Source organism: Kogia breviceps, chromosome 5 (genome assembly GCF_026419965.1).
Source record: "Kogia breviceps isolate mKogBre1 chromosome 5, mKogBre1 haplotype 1, whole genome shotgun sequence".
NCBI classification, from domain to species: Eukaryota; Metazoa; Chordata; class Mammalia; order Artiodactyla; family Physeteridae; genus Kogia; species Kogia breviceps.
The window spans coordinates 64,321,567-64,339,815 of NC_081314.1; the positions used below are offsets into that span (position 1 = coordinate 64,321,567).

General features: G+C 37.9%; 1 long non-coding RNA gene across 9 annotated transcripts in view; it reads left to right on the plus strand.

Moving 5' to 3' along the window:
* The window catches only part of LOC136794244 (uncharacterized), a 692,340-nt gene that overhangs the window by 136,848 nt on the left and 537,243 nt on the right, over nucleotides 1–18,249 (plus strand). Inside the window, exon 1 of one of the 9 annotated variants that reach the window (XR_010840684.1) lies at nucleotides 522–564. The exons of the other annotated variants lie outside the window; for them this stretch is intronic. This is a non-coding gene — a long non-coding RNA (uncharacterized lncRNA). Of the gene's footprint in view, nucleotides 1–521; nucleotides 565–18,249 lie in introns of those variants that run through there. 9 annotated transcript variants of the gene reach the window in all.

The following is an 18,249-nucleotide window of genomic DNA, read 5'->3' on the forward strand; positions in this document are numbered from 1 at the left end:
ACAGAAGCTGTTTGCTGGGGCAAAGCCACTGTGTTTGGCAAGAAGGAGGTTACTGGTTACCCAGCAGTCATTTCATGTTGGTGCTAAGCATTCATTCCACAAAAGGGTATTGAACATCTTCTCAAAAAAAACCACCCCAAAACCCACAATGTGGCTCCTGCTGTTCCACAGCTCAATTCGGTCTCCTGAGGAGACATTTGTCACATATAAGTGACAAATGTGCTAACAACAGAGATGTCAACTGTTACTGAGGCATGGGGGAGGGAAAGACTAGTCCTGCTCTCAAAAGCTTTAAATACCTTGTTAACAGAGGTGGTTCTTGGTGACATTGTGAAGTTGGGGACGTGTGTGTCTGTGTTGGTTCTTGAGTCCAAAGTCTCTGACCCCTTTGTTGGTACCTCTTCTCCATTTGCTTGTGCTTCCCCAGGGTCCTCTTGCTCTTAGGCAAGAATCTAAACCCTTGAAGCTATCAGTGATGGGAAGTTTGATGTGCTTCTCTTTAGGTGCTATTGCATTATAAAAAGTGAACAAAGCCAGAAAGAGAATGTCTGAACTTCTGAAAAGGTGGGTTTTTTTTCCTAAACACAAATGTTTAAATGACATTTTAGCATACTGATAGCATGTAAGAAAGTGCTTAAAATATTATATATTTTATATATAATAATAAACATATACATAATGTATATAGCACATATCATATATGTATGCTAATATATATCTTAAATGTATATTTATATATTTAATGTTTTTTGAAAACAAGCTTTGACTTATACTCACCTGATGTTAGAAGCCTGTCATCAAAATAGGTGGTACAGTATGTTCAATATTTAATCAGCTTTAATACTTTCAAGGCATAATATATGAAAATATTTTATTTATATGAAAATAAAATAATAACATTTTTATAGTTTATTAGAAAACTGTGGTGAGAACGAAGAAAGAAATGAAATGAATAGTCTAACTTTAATATAAAGGAGACCTGATTTTACACTATCAATAACATTAATATTAAACTTTGGAAAGAAGAGTGTTCCAAAAAATAAGCCATATCTGTTTCTAAAAAATGACTAATATTATGTTGGCTTCAGGAAAGGTTAAAAATTTCGTGGAGTGACCCAGAGCAAGACAACTTACAGCTAGGTGAGGTTCTCATACCTCAGACATGTAAATAACAGTAATAATTGTAATTTAGGAGTACCTACTCTGTGCCAAGCAATTTGTAAATTATTCTTTGTACACTGTTTCATTTACAACAACTGGGAGGTAAATATTACAGCAACCAAGGAGGTAAATATTATTATCCTAAATTTATAGATGATGAAACTGAGGCTCAGAGAAGACAGGAAACTTGCCCAGCATTATAAAGCTGGGATTTGAATTCCATCTGTGCAAAACACGTATTCTTTCCACTTCTCCACCTGTGAAGTCCTAGTACTGTGATGAAATGTCTTTTAAGTTGGTGTCAGCATCTTCACAAAATGGCAAAAGGAAATGGTAGACTGTCAGAAGCTTATAATAAAAGTAGATCGGGCTGTCTAGGTATTAAGGAAGTACTCCAGGACATTCCTTCATCATTTAACTCTCAGGTCTTGAATTATGGAACATTTTGAAAATCCTTGGAGTTAGTATTAAAATTTAACAGGTATAAACCAGAAAGGTGAGTAGATGCTAATGACAGTGGAAAGGAAATTGTCTGTCAACTTTGTTCATCCTGGAGATATATGGTGAGTTTGTTATAAACACCAGGTGAAATTACACACCATCATGGGAAGTAGTGTACATGAATACTGTGCCCTATGTTTCAAGCTATTTTAACTTACAGGAAAGAAGAGTCTTACAGGTCATGGCTAAATTCCCTCTTGTTTGGGAATGATTTTACCCAAGGTAAGTTGAACTCAATAACTGTATGTTTCAAGGAAATTTAATACTTGTTTCTCTCTGCCCAGAATGTGCTCTCCCGTTCCCTTGATCCCTTATGTCTCTGCTCACCACATAAAGAGTTCTACTTTTCTTACCCGAACTTTCTTGTTTTTTTGTCTTTATGTTTGCTTTACCCACTCCTGCCTTTGGATTGTCATCATTTCATCCTCCTGTTTTCATTTTATTTTGCCCTTTCGGGCAGGGGTGGTGGTAGTGGTATATTTTCTGGACAAAAACCTTCAGTAAAAGTTTGTTCTTTGCTCTTGCAACTTTTGTTTTAATCTTGTACTACAGCACATCCCTATTCCGTTTGTTTCCTTTAACTTTAGCCCAAGACCTTTTACAGTTTCCTCCAGCTGTCTCTCAAAATTTTATAGTTTTTATTCTTACTTTTTTTTCTGAGGTTCTCATTTAAGACATTATTGTCTAACTTCTCCAGAATAGTCTCTCTTCATCCTACCCTTCTCTGTTTTTCTTTATTCCTTTATGCTGCCTTCATTTTCTGTCTTACTTCTTTCTATATTTCCTCACGTTTGTGCCTTCATATTCCTGCTTTTCTCTTTTCTAGAACTTTGGGCTGAATAAACTTCTCCTTATGGTATTCTTTTCCCATAACTTTTCTCTGAAACTCTCCTTTATCTTTTAACTTTAATTCCCTTTTTCTCTTATTAAACCCAGCCGCCCAAAATCCATTAACTTTTCTTCATTCTTCAACTAAAAACCTTTCCTTCAGTCTATTCTAGACCCATCAGATGTTTGAATCACTTCCTCACCTCTGACTTTCTTCTTGACCTTCTCTCAGCTACTTTATCACTATCCTCTGCACTGAAATTGTACTTACCAAAGGAGTTCTAATGACTTCCTCCTGGACAAATTGAATGTTCTTTCATCTGTGATCCTCATCTTTACTGGCAATGACTCTATCCATAGGCTAGTAGATCATCTTCACTTTTGAAGCAAGTTAGGCTTCTTTTTTTTGGGAACTAACAAAATATCTTCCAGAGTGTGCATCATTTTGTTTATTTTGCTTATGAGAGTCAGAGATAACTTTCTGTTTGCATTTCTAATAACCATCTTTAAAAGGGTCTTGACATTTTTCAATTGGTTTTAAATGGTCAGTGAATGGTTTTCTGAATTTCGGTAGGGTTCTCTTCCCTGAAGGACAGACTTCTAAGTCAGTGTTATTCACCCCCTACCACAACAAACACACTGAATTTCCCCAAATCTAATTTGCAGGTTATCACCACAATCAGGAAATCTAAATCAATGACTTTGGGAAATAATTTCTTTGCTCATTTTGAAGGTCATTCCCTTCAAACCTCCCCAGACTCAAATTCAGTTGAAAATAAGAACTTTAAATATTTCTGAATTAAACTTGAAAGAATAAAAACACCCTTCCACAATTCTAATTAACAATGAAAATACATTAGCCTTTATTTGGCTCCATAAATGTGTTTTTTACTGTGGTGACTATTTTTGCGCTTGATAAATTTTAACCTTCATATGAACAACAAGAGTAAAAAGCTCCAGTGATAAGGGAAAAAATGATTTAGGAAGTATATAGGTTGTTGCTCTGTAACAAAAGCTTTAGAATTCCAAGTTCAGGCTGCTACTGTCTATTTTTCCTTGCTAAGTGCAAGGGGGTGTAACCTTAGACTTCTGTGATTCCTTCGGGCAGGTTTATGTCACTCCTATTAACATTGTTTAAATATAGCTTTCTTAATTCCTGAGAATGGTGCTGAAAATAGTGTTTTGACTAGTAAAATGGAGAAGACAAAGAACCAAAGACAAAAGCAAGATATGCACTGACTGATTTATGTCATTTTAATAACTTAATTACTTGATAAGCACTTATATGATTTAGTTACTGATCTTCAGTCTTTCAGTGCTAGGGAATGAATTGCTGATGTACCACACCCAGGTACTGTCAAAAATTCAGAGCAATGCTGTATTCTATGGTATTTTAGGAGACATATTCCTGAGTTGTATCGTTAAGTAGCTCATCATATAAAATAGGTCAGTTTAGAGAAAGTATTTCATAGCAGAACCAGGTTGTTTTCTGAATTGGTGCTCTCCTTAATTTCTCCAGGCTGGATAGATTTTAAAGTAAGGAAAAGAATAATGTACAATCTTTTTTTCTGATTTATGAATAACGGAAAAATTCAGAATTGTGATCTATTCAACATTCCACCAGGATTATGCAACTGATAACATCAAGGCTAGGCACTGTCTCTGCCTTGAATTTGGACTCATCCCAAAGAAGTGTGTCTTCCATAGACCTGAAGAGGAAATACTAATGATATTTCCTAGGAGTAAACATTCTAGTTAGTATGCCTACAGTGAAATCCTGTGCTTAGAGCAAACCACCCAATGTGGCCCTGTCCAACTTCTCTTACAGTGGTGAAGTCAGGTTTCAGTGATCATTACGGGCAGTCTCTAGGAGGTAAATGTCAACATCCATTTATTCATCAACTTGTTTTTAATTGAGTGCTTATTTGATGCAGATACTCTTTTAGGTGCTGGGGATTAAGCAGGGAGTAAGAAATTGTTCTTAACTCATTAGGGGAGAGAGGTGATTAAAATTACAAGTAATTCCTGGTTTTATGGATAATTATAATATAGTAGGATAAGTACTACAATAGTTTTAATCCAGTGGTGTAACAGGAACACATGGGAAGGTCATTCAGCCAGGTCTGGAGGTGCATTGGGATGGTTTAGGGGAGATGTCCTGGAAGAAGTAGGGGTCAAGCTGATATTTGAATAATGAACAAAGTTGGACAGGTGAAGATTTGGCAGGATAGGGGGAATATTTCAGGGAGCAGAAACAGCATGTGTAAAGTCCCAAAGGTGAAAAAGGTGACTCACTCAGGGAGTGTTGTACAGTGAGAGGAGAGGAGTGGGGAGAAATAAAGATGGAGAGAAAAGTAAAGCTCGAATCATGACCAGCTTGTATGTCTTGCTAAGGAGTATGGTATTTATTCTAAGCATAATAGGGAGGTATGGAAGTATTTTGAACAGAAGAGTGGCATAGACATATTTGTGTTTTAGAAGATTACTTTAGTTACATCATGATAGGCAGGTGAAGTGGGAGCAGGGATAGAAATGGAAAGCAGGATCTGGTTGGGAGGCTTTACAGTCATTTAGGAAGAGCTTATGGTGCCTGAAATGAGGAAGTGGATAGATTTGAGGGAGACGTAGGAGATAGAATCGATAGAATATGGTGATTGGATATTGGGAATGAGTGAGAAGAAAGAGAGTTGAAGGACTCGAGTCTGTTCTAGGGAATTTGAAAAAAAATCTGCTGTTTAATGAGAGAGAACAGGAAAGGAGTGTTGTGTTTGGGGGTAGAGAGTTAAGTTCAATTTTGGATATGCTGACTTTGAATGAGTATGTAAGAGAGGATGGGGCAATCCCACTCTTATTTTTGGGGTTGTTAGAGGAAGTTTTTCATGAGCCAATTATAGAAATAGTATTGAGAAGTTTTCTCAGCATTAATTTTTTTTTTTGGTACGCGGGCTTCTCACTGCTGGGCCTCTCCCGTTGCAGAGCACAGGCTCCGGACGTGCAGGCTCCGCGGCCATGGCTCACAGGCCCAGCCGCTCCACGGCATGTGGGATCTTCCCGGACCGGGGCACGAACCCGTGTCCCCTGCATTGGCAGGCGGACTCTCAACCACTGCGCCACCAGGGAAGCCCTCTCAGCATTAATTTTATATTTTACAACTATTTCCCAAAGAAAAGCCAATTACTCACAAAAATAGAGTTGAAGCTTGAGCAGGGACTTGTTCTTATCTCTTCTCACAAGATTGGAAATGAGGGGGTGCACGGGTGAACAGACTTTGTGGACAATGGAGTTTCACTTCCATGAATTGCCAATGGACTACTTGATCCTTCTTGAAGGAACAGTCAAGTTGCATGCTGCAGAGCCCAGGCAGGCTAAGGGAATGTCTAATCGTGGAGCAATAGTCAGAAATGTAATCAAGTTAGAAAATAAAGAGGCAATGTATTCAAGGTAAAAATTGAAGTTAGAGGTGTATTTTGGGGGTGGGGAGAAAGGCAATCAAGAGAGGAGAGTATGATGTGTTACAAAATGAAAGGAGTATAAATATATGAGCTGGAGTATCAAGCAAGACGCATGGAGATTCAGAGGCCTAACACAGAGTAATGGGTTGGGTTTGTAAGCAAATGAGCTGATGTGGGACTGTGCCAGAGGCTGAGCCTGATGTTGGAGGCTGCCTTTTCGATATTCTCTGGGTCATGGTGCTGGCTGTATTCACGAGGTCAGCAATAAGGCAGTTACCCATGTTGCCATACTTGGGTTCCCTTTTCTTGTAGCCTGGAACCTCTTCTATTTGCGGGGCAGTTTCAGTGTTAGAACTTCAGATCTGAATGCTGCTCCTGTGGGAGAATTACTTGCTTGGGATTTTGAGATAGGGAAGGATGGGTGGAGTGCGGGACCTATGGGATATGTAGGCAAAGCTGGTGGCCAAACTCTGAGGAGGAGTGTAATGTGGGTATTCTAAAAATTTCAGGGTTGTGGGAATCCTTTAAGGAGTGGTTGAGAGTAAAGAGTTGATCTGGACAGAAGGTGATACTTAACAGCAGCTTCTTTGTGTGGCCCCGTGTGCAGTTCCAAGGAGCCAGTCTCTTAGGTCACTGACCCTATCAGGAGACGTTATTAGCATTTTCCTTGTATGGAGGTTGATTAGGTAGGAAACTAAGCTTCTGGTATGGGGCTTTGTGATGATTGATTTTATGTGTCATCTTGACTGGGACACAGGGTGCTCAGATTAAACATTATTTCTGGGTGTGTCTATGAGAATGTTTCTAGACGAGATTGGCATTTGAATCAGTGGGTTGGGTAAAACAGATTATCTTACCAATGTGGGTGGGCATCATTCTGTTGAGGGCCTGAAAATAATTGAAAGGTGGAAAAGGGGGAACTTTCTCTGCCTGACTGGTTGAGCTTGAACATTGGTCTTCCCTGCCCTTGACCGGGACTTACATGATCCACCTCTGGTTCTCGGAACTACTCCACTGGATTTCTTGGGTCTTCACCTTTCAAACTGCAGATCATGGAACCTCTCAGCCTCCATAATCACTCAAGCCAATTCCTTATAATAAATTACATACACACACATGCACACACACATCCTGTTGCTTTGGTTTCTCTGGAAAACCCAGACTAACACAGGCTTAAAATGAAAAGCTCACATTTGCCTCTCATTATATTCCGACTTGGACATGGAGGCAGGTACCTGGTATCAGCAAAAGGACACAGGGTGCCTCTGCTGATGTCAGAGGGCTATGGAGATGGATTATCTCCATTTGCCATGGAGATAAAAGGCAAGTCCCAATGGTGATGAGTGTGGAGCTTTGTGAGCTGGGACCATGATGAGTTGTCAGACCATTAGAGCACAAGCAAATCTGGCTTTCTATCCACACATCAGTTGTGTAGACACCAGAGAAGGGCAGGTTTGGATGAGCATCCGCATGAACTCTTGTTTCTCCTTGCTACCCCGGCCCAGGGTACTCATAGTTGAGAAGAGGTGTGGGGATGGCCCCAGTATGCTCCTAGCGTTACACACAGGTTGTTGCATTCAGAGGTCAGAGGGGCTCGTCATTCTGGTAAGTCATCGTGCAGTCTCCTTTGTTGGAATTGAGCCCTAATGATGTACTGTCCTTAGTAAACTCTTTAAATCATGGTATTGTATACATTTTGGGATTTTTGACTGTCAAACATCTATCACAGGGCAGTAAGAAAACCAAGGGATTTCCTGTGCAGGGGACAGAGGATTCATACATTCTACTATTGAGCATTTCTAGATAAACATGAAATAAGGAATGGCTCTTACTTGAATTTCCAGAGGACTATTAGTTCTACATTTCTCTAAAAAGCAACACCTGTAACAAGAAGCAGCATACACTGGTAGAATCCCCTCTAAAAACTCAGGAGGAATGACTGTGGGTGACACACATAGAGCTCTGACTAAGAACATTTGTGAGCATGAATTCAACCCCCATGGAGCTGACCTTAGTTGGTATAAGCCATTCCTTTTCCTCTGAGTGTTGTTTCCCTGAACCAGTTCCCAGCCATCTGGTCACCTCAGTATCCTGGCTTGGGGCATTCCCTGTAAAGGGTCCCAAGGCACACTTATTCTGCACAAGATGGTCTTGATCACATTTAGGCAGCAATCCTAAAAGACATTTAATGAGCTTTCTTTCATGTCTAGGAACCTATTGGTTTGGCTTTTGTGGGAATCTACTTCAGAGGCAATTCTGAATTTGCTGTTACCATAAGATTGTTGTCTCTTGTCCTAGTGATTTAGGAGCCTTGACAGAAGGTGGGGGTGATTCATGGTGGCAGGGATGGACTAGATATGTTTGGATGGTGTCAATGCACACTTAACAGGCCAAATGGATTTTTGGCTTATATTTTTTAAAAACCCTCACATGCAAGGCTGATATACTTATTCTGAAAAAGTTCTGAAGGGATAAAATCCCATCTAACGATTATTCATCCATTTCAGTGTCTAACAGCTTTTAAATATGCTCAGACAAAAGTTTTTTGTTACATAGGCAGCGAGCCATGTTTAAAGCATAGAATTAATTAGGATTACAAGGATGATGGAAATTATAGTTTATTAGTTTCATACTGTTCTGGGGTATGGAAATGAAGGTCTGAGCAGGGAGAGCTGTAGGCCCTTATTCTCGTCCTCATCACCTATACGTAGTAGCTTCACTTTCATCTGAACTCTCAGGTAAGATTCCTTTGTACAGTGCATTTCTTGGTTAAAAAAAAAAAAAGAAAAAGAAAGTTTAAAAACCATTAGTATACTTTATTTTCTTATTTGTAGATATAGAACCTGGTCCTCAGAGCAGTAAGTTGACCTGCTGAAGAGCCCATAGGCATTGAATCATGGCAGAACTCTACCCTCCTTCCTCCAGTCTGGTTCCTTCCTAGTTGTCTCCTAAATTCTCAGTGTGGGACTTCCCTGGTGGCGCAGTGGTTGAGAATCCGCCTGCTGACGCAGGGGACACGGGTTCATGCCCTGGTCCGGGAAGATCCCACATGCCGCGGAGAGGCTGGGCCCGTGAGCCATGGCCGCTGAGCCTGCGCGTCCCGAGCCTGCGCTCCGCAAGGGGAGAGGCCCGCGTACGACACACACACACAAAATTCTCAGTGTGGTTCCAGAGATAACCAATGACCTGAGTGATCTGGTCTTAAAGTGCATTAGAGATACATTAGTTCCATGCAAATTTATTAGAGATTTATGAAGAGAAAAATGTACTAATGTTAAACAAACTTGGGAAATTCTAACCTAAGTTCTACAGTTTTATCTAGTTTAGTTCTCTCCACAATAATAAAATATACTAATGTGAACATCAAACCTTTAACAAGGAGAAACAATATGTACAGTTTCTCAGATTTATTTGATTAAGGAATCTTCTTTTCATGGAATAAGCTAAGGGGCCAATTTTCCATGATACACACTTTGGGAAGCACTCTATTCAAATATAGATTTATCACTGAAGATCTTGAATCAGTGATAACCTAAAAATATTTTGGATATAAAATGTCTTAAGCAAAATGTGCTCATGCTGAATTGTATGTGTGATGTCTGACCAATTGGAAGTTGAGAGGGAAGTTACCCAAGTAACTGGACAACTTCCATTGTTGAAAATATCCTTTAGGGAAATGTAAATCTGCCCATGATACTGATGATATGGATGTTGTAGTGATATGGGGGTGGGGGTGGGGGAGGGACCACAATCCCTTTTCTAATTCCAAATGGCTTCAGCACATCTTAAGCTTCCACCATTATACGCATTCTCTGTGTTATTGTACTATTATAATTACCAATACAAAAGCACTAATTAACATGCCACTCTGAAATATTCTATCATTTTACTAGCTTGTTTAATAGTCAGAAGAGATAGTACTGCACATAAGTTAATAACACAGGCTCCAACAGCAAACTTCCCAGATTTGTGTCCCTGCTTTGCCATTTACTGGCTCTGTGATCTTTAGTAAGGTACCTAACTCCTCTGTGTCTCAACTTCTTCATCTGTAAAATGGGGATGCTATTTTTGGAATGCAGTTTTGAATTTTATCATGAAGGTTTTTGATTCTTTGGAAAGAGGTAGTACCAAAGGGAAGAAACACTTCTTCAAAAATGAAAACTGTGGTATTGTGCATTTTTTTCCTGTGTTCCTCTCAGTCCCCACTGTGTGACTTGCTCAAAGTCCTTCTAGCCTTTATCTTACATGTACTGGTTAAAAGAAAATCTCTTATGAAATTCTTATTTATTCCTCATAATTCTTAACATTCTTGATATTTACATATTCAGCATTCTCTTCATTTTTGAGATCACTTTCCTTTTGGTGCAGTGGAAAGTGTGTGATGATATGAAAACCAAAATTGCCTCACTACCAAGGTAGTAGATGACCATTTGGGAAAAAAATCTAAAATACTTAGATTGGACCAAAGTGTGCAGCAGCAGGACTAAGGCCCAAGACAAGTAATTCTTCCCCTTGACCTCCTGTGAGTTCTTTAAGCTCTTTTAGGGAAGGAAGTGTAAGGTTAAGAAATAGTAAAAGGTACTGAAGATATGCTATAAGATTGAACTGGACTTTCCCACAGCCAAGACTATTTGTAAATTCCTAAAGAGGACTGGAAAAGTTATGGTTGCTACCTGAAGTATTTGCAATGGAGAGTGGAGAGGGAGATTTGACAAAGCAGGTGTGAAATGCCATGCAGGGAGGACAACAAAGTTGGTATTGTCTCTCACCCTTAGCAACCCAACTCATCTAATGAATCTAAATAGATTGTATCTATTTACTTCTCTGGACAATGGAATTCTGAATGGCAGGAAACATACATCTTAATTTCTCATTCAGCTTTGTCTTCTTAGCAATTGGCATTCTGTGGCTTATGTTTTTACTGGGTGTTAAAAATAAATAGTAGGCAAAAACCAACCAAACAAAAATAAATAAATAAATCGTAGGTTTGGGCTGGAGGATGGATTTTCTCAAGCAAAATGATGTAATCATTATCTTAAAAGAATATGAAAGAAAGTGAAGGCAGTGGCTTCTAGATTAAATCTAGTTGATTAGGCTCAAAGTTCAGAATATTATTTTCTGGTTTAAAAGTTGTAGAAGTCCAGCAAGTAGAATGATATAACGTAGTTGGGAAGATTGATACCACTTTGTAGATGGAAGGTAAAAAATATTCTAACTCTTATAAATAATTGGAAGTGCTTTGTAGTCCAATTATTGCTTCCATCCAAAATAACCCCACATGATAATCTTATAAAGAGCCTTCTTCTTTTTTAAAGAAAAATATTTTATTTATTTATTTGGTTGTGTCAGGTCTTTGTTGTGGCAGGCAGTCTCCTTAGTTGCAGCATGTGGGCTCCTTAGTTGTGGCTTGAGGACTCCTTAGTTGTGGCTCATGGGCTCCTTAGTTGAGGCATTTGAACTCTCAGTTGCGGTATGCATGTGAGATCTAGTTCCCTGACTAGGGATTGAACCCAGGCCGCATGCACTGGGAGCATGGAGTCTTCACCACTGCACCACCAGGGAAGTCCTGAGCCTTCTTCTTTTTTTTTTTTAACATCTTTATTTGAGTATAATTGCTTTACAATGGTGTGTCAGTTTCTGCTTTATAACAAAGTGAATCAGTTATACATATACATATGTTCCCATATCTCTTCACTCTTGCATCTCCCTCCCTCGCACCCTCCCTATCCCACCCCTCTAGGTGGTCACAAAGCACTGAGCTGATCTCCCTGTGCTATGTGGCTGCTTCCCACTAGCTATCTAGTTCATGTTTGATAGTGTATATATGTCCATGTCACTCTCTCTTTGTCCCAGCTTACCCTTCCCCCTTCCTGTAGCCTCAAGTCCATTCTCTAGTAGGTCTGCATCTTTATTCCCATCTTGCCCCCAGGTTCTTCTGACCATTTTCTTTCTTTTTTTTTTTTTTTTTGATTCCATATATTTGTGTTAGCATACAGTATTTATTTTTCTCTTTCTGACTTACTTCACTCTGTATGACAGTCTCTAGGTCCAACCACCTCACTACAAATAACTCAGTTTCATTCCTTTTTATGGCTGAGTAACATTCCATTGTATATATGTGCCACATCCTCTTTATCCATTCATCTGTTGATGGACACTTAGGTTGCTTCCATGTCCTGACTATTGTAAATAGAGCTGCAATGAACATTTTGGTACATGACTCTTTTTGAATTATGGTTTTCTCAGGGTATATGCCCAGTAGTGAGATTGCTTGGTTGTATGGTAGTTCTACTTTTAGCTTTTTAAGGAACCTCCATACTGTTCTCCATAGTGGCTGTATCAATTTACATGCCCACCAGCAGTGCAAGAGGGTTCCCTCTTCTCCACACCCTCTCCAGCATTTACTGTTTGTAGATTTTTTGATGATGGCCATCCTGACCGCTGTGAGATGATATCTCATTGTAGTTTTGATTTGCATTTCTCTAATGATTAATGATGTTGAGCATTCTTTCACATGTTTGTTGGCAATCTGTATATCTTCTTTGGAGAAATGTCTATTTAGGTCTTCTGCCCATTTTTGGATTGGGTTGTTTGTTTTTTTGATATTGAGCTGCATGAGTTGCTTGTATGTTTTGGAGATTAATCCTTTGTCATTTGCTTCATTTGCAAATATTTTCTCCCATTCTGAGGGTTGTCTTTTCGTCTTGTTTATAGTTTCCTTTGCTGTGCAAAAGCCTTTAAGTTTCATTAGGTCCCATTTGTTTAATTAATTAATTAATTAATTTATTTATTTATTTATTTTTTGTGGTCCGCGGGCCTCTCACTGTTGTGTCCTCTCCCGTTGTGGAGCACAGGCTCCGGACGCTCAGGCTCAGCGGCCATGGCTCACAGGCCTAGCCACTCCACGTCATGTGGGATCTTCCCGGACCGGGGCACAAACCCGTTTCCCCTGCATTGGCAGGCTGACTCTCAACCACTGTGCCACCAGGGAAGCCCTGAGCCTTATTCTTTTTTTTTTTTTTTTTTTTTTTTTTTTTGCGATACGCGGGCCTCTCACTGTTGTGGCCTCTCCCGTTGCGGAGCACAGGCTCCCGAACGCGCAGGCTCAGCGGCCATGGCTCACGGGCCCAGCCTCTCCGCGGCATGTGGGATCTTCCTGGACCGGGGCACGAACCCGTGTCCCCTGCATCAGCAGGCGGATTCTCAACCACTGCACCACCAGGGAAGCCCAAGCCTTATTCTTAAATGTCTCAATAAGTGAAGTTTTATAAACTCCCTGGGAAATTTAAATTTTTATTCATAATTTTTATCTTCTTTATTTCCTCCAAATAATTTGAAACTTCTCTTAGTAGTTAATTTTACTTTTAATTAATGAAGTTCATCTTCATTTGGGACCTAGATTGTTCTTCAATTCCTTCAAATACCTGCACAGTGATGTTATAGTGTCTCAATTTAGTTTGCAATTTACAAAAGAATAAAGAGTTCTGACTGTTTTCCTTATAATCCAGATTAGATTTATGCATTCTCCTAAGGATTTAATTGCTGTTGAGTAAAGTAGTAGTATAATTTTCCAGTTCTTTTATTCAATATTGTATATCGAAATGGGGCCTCAAATGTAGAGGTGTCTGGTTTTTTCCTGAGCCAGATTCACATGCTGCTTTTACTATCAGTGGCAGAGATAAATCATGGCCAACCAAGCTTGGGCAGCAGTTCAAGACCTCCTGATACGGTCTGCAGATCAGTTAACAGTAAACACATGGCTGAATAATTCAGTAATACTGTTAGTTAATTAAGAGTCCCAGAAGAAAACTTTTCTACTCCCCAGCTGCTGAATTATAATAATTGTTATAGTTATAATGGTTGTTAAAATATTTTATTGTATTTTGTTTCACAAGTACTTTGCAATTATAGTATTTTAATTAGCTCTTCATTGCAAGAAACATTTCTGGATGTTTATCATTGTTCTCATTTTGTAGATGAGGAAACCTGTAAGGACTTTGTTTATGACTTTTGTGAATTTAAGGAATTATTTCTACATTTTATTATCTTTCTATTAACTAAAGGCATTTGTGGAATTTGAACGGGAAATAAAAAAGTGTATTTTACTTAAACACTGATATATCTGGTAGTAATTAACTCCTATTAATCTTAGAGAGATGTTCATGTCAAATTCCTGGGTGTATTTTGTTTTAGACCCTTAATATTTAGGCATGTTCAGCGAGCTGGCAGGGAGTATAATTAGGGGAATGGTATATTCTCCTGTTCATCATTTCCTTTGTGGTTTGTTATTTGTTAAACAGAGTGTAGAATACATAGTATATATACATCCAACTTTTTAAAATATGAAAGCCACAATTATCTGAGACATTCCTTGCATCATTGATGTAATTAAATGAATACAAGGAAAAAATAGAATTATGACTCTGATGTTAAACATTCAAAATAAGGTAATAGTAGAGATTGAGATTTCACGTCAGTACCCTAGAGCTTTTGTCCAAATATCTTCTCTTATTCTATTGTTTAGTGTTGCTGTATTTCATTTCCTTTTATATTTCTTTAATAGAAAATCAGAGCAAAATAAACAGAACTCAGTCAGTCACCAATCTTTATGGAGCAACTACTGGGGCCAGAACATGTGTTCTCAATGCTTTGGGGAATCGTGAAGTAGCTAAGTCCCAGGTCCTTAGGAAAAAAACCTTCTATCTAATGGACAATGGGGATACATAAACAAATAGCAATCCTTCAACCCTTCTGTCTGTCTAGAAGGCCTGAGATGAGATTAGTCCATAAAACTAGGACAGAGAAGGCTCAGGAAGCAACAGATTTAAACAATGGAAGTAGAAGCAGGCAAACTGTGAGTCAAGGCTGTGTATTAGTCTGACACAAGCTCTCTTCTAATATGAAACTAACATCAGAGTCTTGGCTTTTTAAATGTGTGGGTACTTATGAAAAGACACAGGCTCGCAGAGTATGTATAAGCATTGCTGCTAACTCCAGATTTCCAAGATAAAGGAAGGTTCTCTAACTACAGAAGCTCAATGGTTTATGGTTTCTACACACTCCAGACAGGGTTTTGTGCCCACCAGAGGGGAAGAGAGTGGGTAGAATTGTTCTAATAGTTAAAAGATTCTTTTTCTAATTAATTAATTAATTAATTAATTAATTGTTTTGGCTGCTCCATGCGGCTTGTGAGATCTTAGTTCCCTGACCAGAGATTGAATGCATGCCCTCAGCAGTAAAAGCGTGGAGTCCTAACCACTGGACTGCCAGGGAATTCCCAACAGTTGAAAGATTCTTGGGGAAAATGGGCCCTTTCTTGTCCAGTCAGAGGAGGGATAGCCCTTCTGTCAGCCTGTTGTGAGTAGATAAGCAGTGGTGTGGGCTGACCATGTGTCCTTTTGAAGACTGCTTTGTGGAGGAGGCCCTCAGTGTCTTCTCTTATAAAGTCAGTAGATGTAGTCCTCATCCTTATCTAAGTGACCAGATAGGCAGTGGCTGGAACGCCCAGATGAAAATGACCTCTTAATACCTTTAAAATGTGTAGTTACATACCAGTCACACACATATTTCAAATATTACTTTGGGCTCAAATGTGGACTCCTGTAATATAATCAGGCTTCATCAGCCTGCAAGGACTATGACTTTATGGGACAGTCTGTTGACCAAAGAAAGAAAGCTTCATTATAAAGCATCAGTTTCTTGGGGTCCTGACAGACAATATGGTGAGGTGAGTAGTTTCCTTGCTGGGAGCATAGAATACTACCCAATAATGTTTTAAGAATTAAAAACAGTTAGAGAAGTTGCCATATGATCCAGCAATCCCACTCCTGGGCATATATCCAGAAAAGACGAAAACTCTAATTCAAAAAGATACATACACCCCAATGTTCATAGCAGAGCTATTTACAACTGCCAAGACTTGGAAGCAACCAAGTCCATTGACAATGTCCATTGACAAATGAATACATAAAGAAGATGTGGCATAATGGAATAAATACATTTGTATTTAATAAATACAAATAAATACAAATAAATATAAATACAAATAAATACATTTGTCAATACATAAATGTATTAAATACATTTGTATTTAATAAATTTATTAAATTGTTAAATGATTTTAAATATTTAAATATTATTTAATAAATATTTAAATATTATTTAATAAATATTTAAATATTATTTAATAAATAAATAAATAATTTACTAAATAAATTTGTATTTAATAAATGTAAATAAATACAAATAAATGTAAATAAATACAAATAAATGTAAATACAAATAAATACATTTGTCAATACATAAATGTCCATTGACAAATGAATACATAAAGATGTGGCATAATGGAATATTACTCAGCCATAAAAAAGAATGAAATATTGCCTTTTGCAGCAACATGGATAGACCTATAGATTATCATACTAAATGAAGTAAGCCAGAAAGAGAAAGACAAATACCATACAATATCACTTATATGTGGAATCTAAAATATGATACAAATGAACTTACTTACAAAACAAAACAGACTCACAGACATAGAAAACAAACTTATTTTTACCAAAGGAAAAAGAGGGTGAGAGAGGGATAAATTAGGAATTTGGGATTAGCAGATATGAACTACTATATATAAAATAGATAAACAACAAGGTCCTACTGTATAGCACATGGAACTATATTCAATATTCCGTAATAAACCATAATGGAAAAGAATATGAAAAATAATATATATAAAATTGAATCACTTTGCTGTACACCAGAAACTAACACAACATTGAAAATCAAGTATACTTCAATAAAAGTAAATAAATAAAATAAAATATAAAGAAAAAAAGAACAGTTGGAGAAAAAGGGGGACTAATTGGCAGAGAACAGTCCTGTCCATAGTTTTGAATTTTGAGTAAATATTAGGAGAAATTTGGAGTTTTTGTTCTGGAAAGAGTTAATACAGTGGAACTTGATTAAAAGTTTTGCTGGCATTTAGAAAGAGAATAGCAAAAGGAATGTAATATGGAGGATGCTTATTCAGATATTAAGTTTTTGGGGATAGAAGGGAAACATAATACTCTGCTCACTTTACAGATTAGAAAAACTAAAGCTCAGAAAGGTTAATTATTTTTCCTGAGGTTATATGGTTAATTAGTATGGGTCTGGGGCTTGAAACAAGATGTTTCTGACTCCAAAATCCATGCTTTTATTCTTAAGATAATAAGGTAGATATAAGGAATATATTGTAATAGATGAAACAATTATAGAAGTTAACAGTGGATTCAGAGACAGGGAAACAAATTTGCTTGAGGAAATTGGAAGATAGTGGTACATTTTCCTGTGGGTCCTCACTAATATTGCTAGATGTTGACTTAGTTTACATCAAGATGCTTTAAAGCATCCATATCCTGGCTATTGTAAATAGTGCTGCAATGAACATTGGGGGTGCATGTATCTTTTTGAATTATGGTTTTCTCCGGGTATATGCCCACGATTGGGATTGTTGGGTCATATAGTAGTTCTATTTTTAGTTTTTCAAGGAATCTCCATACTGTTCATAGTGGCTGTACCAATTTACATTCCCACCAACAGTATAGGAGTGTTCTCTTTTCTCCACGTCCTCTCCAGCATTTATTGTTTGCAGATTTTTTGATGAAGGCCATTATGACCTGTGTGAGGTGATTCCTCATTGTAGACATGGAAGCAACCTAAATGTCCATCAACAAAGGAATGGATAAAGAAGATGTGGTACATATATACAATGGAGTATTACTCAGTCATAAAAAGGAACAAAATAGTGCTATTTGCAGAGACGTGGATAGACCTAGAGACTGTCATACAGAGTGAAGTAAGTCAGAAATAGAAAAACAAATATTGTATAATATTGCTTATATGTGGAATCTAGAAAAATGGTACAGATGAACCTATTTGCAAAGCAGAAATGGAAACCTAGATGTAGAGCACACACCTATGGATACGGGATGAACTGGGAGGTTGGAATTGACATATATACACTACTATGTGTAAAATAGATAACTAATGAGAACCTACTGCATAGCACAGGGAACTCTACTCAGTGCTCTGGTGACCTACATGGGAAGGAAATCTAGAAAAGAGGGGATATATGTGTACATATAACTGATTCACTTTGCTGTGCAGCAGAAACTAACACAACATTGTAAAGCAACTATACTCCAATAAAATTTTTTTTTAAAAAGATGCTTTAAACCATCGAGTGTTTCTCAAAGATGAATAATATATAGACTCATTTTAATTATATAGTAATTATTATTTTACTAAACTTTTTATTATGAGAAATATC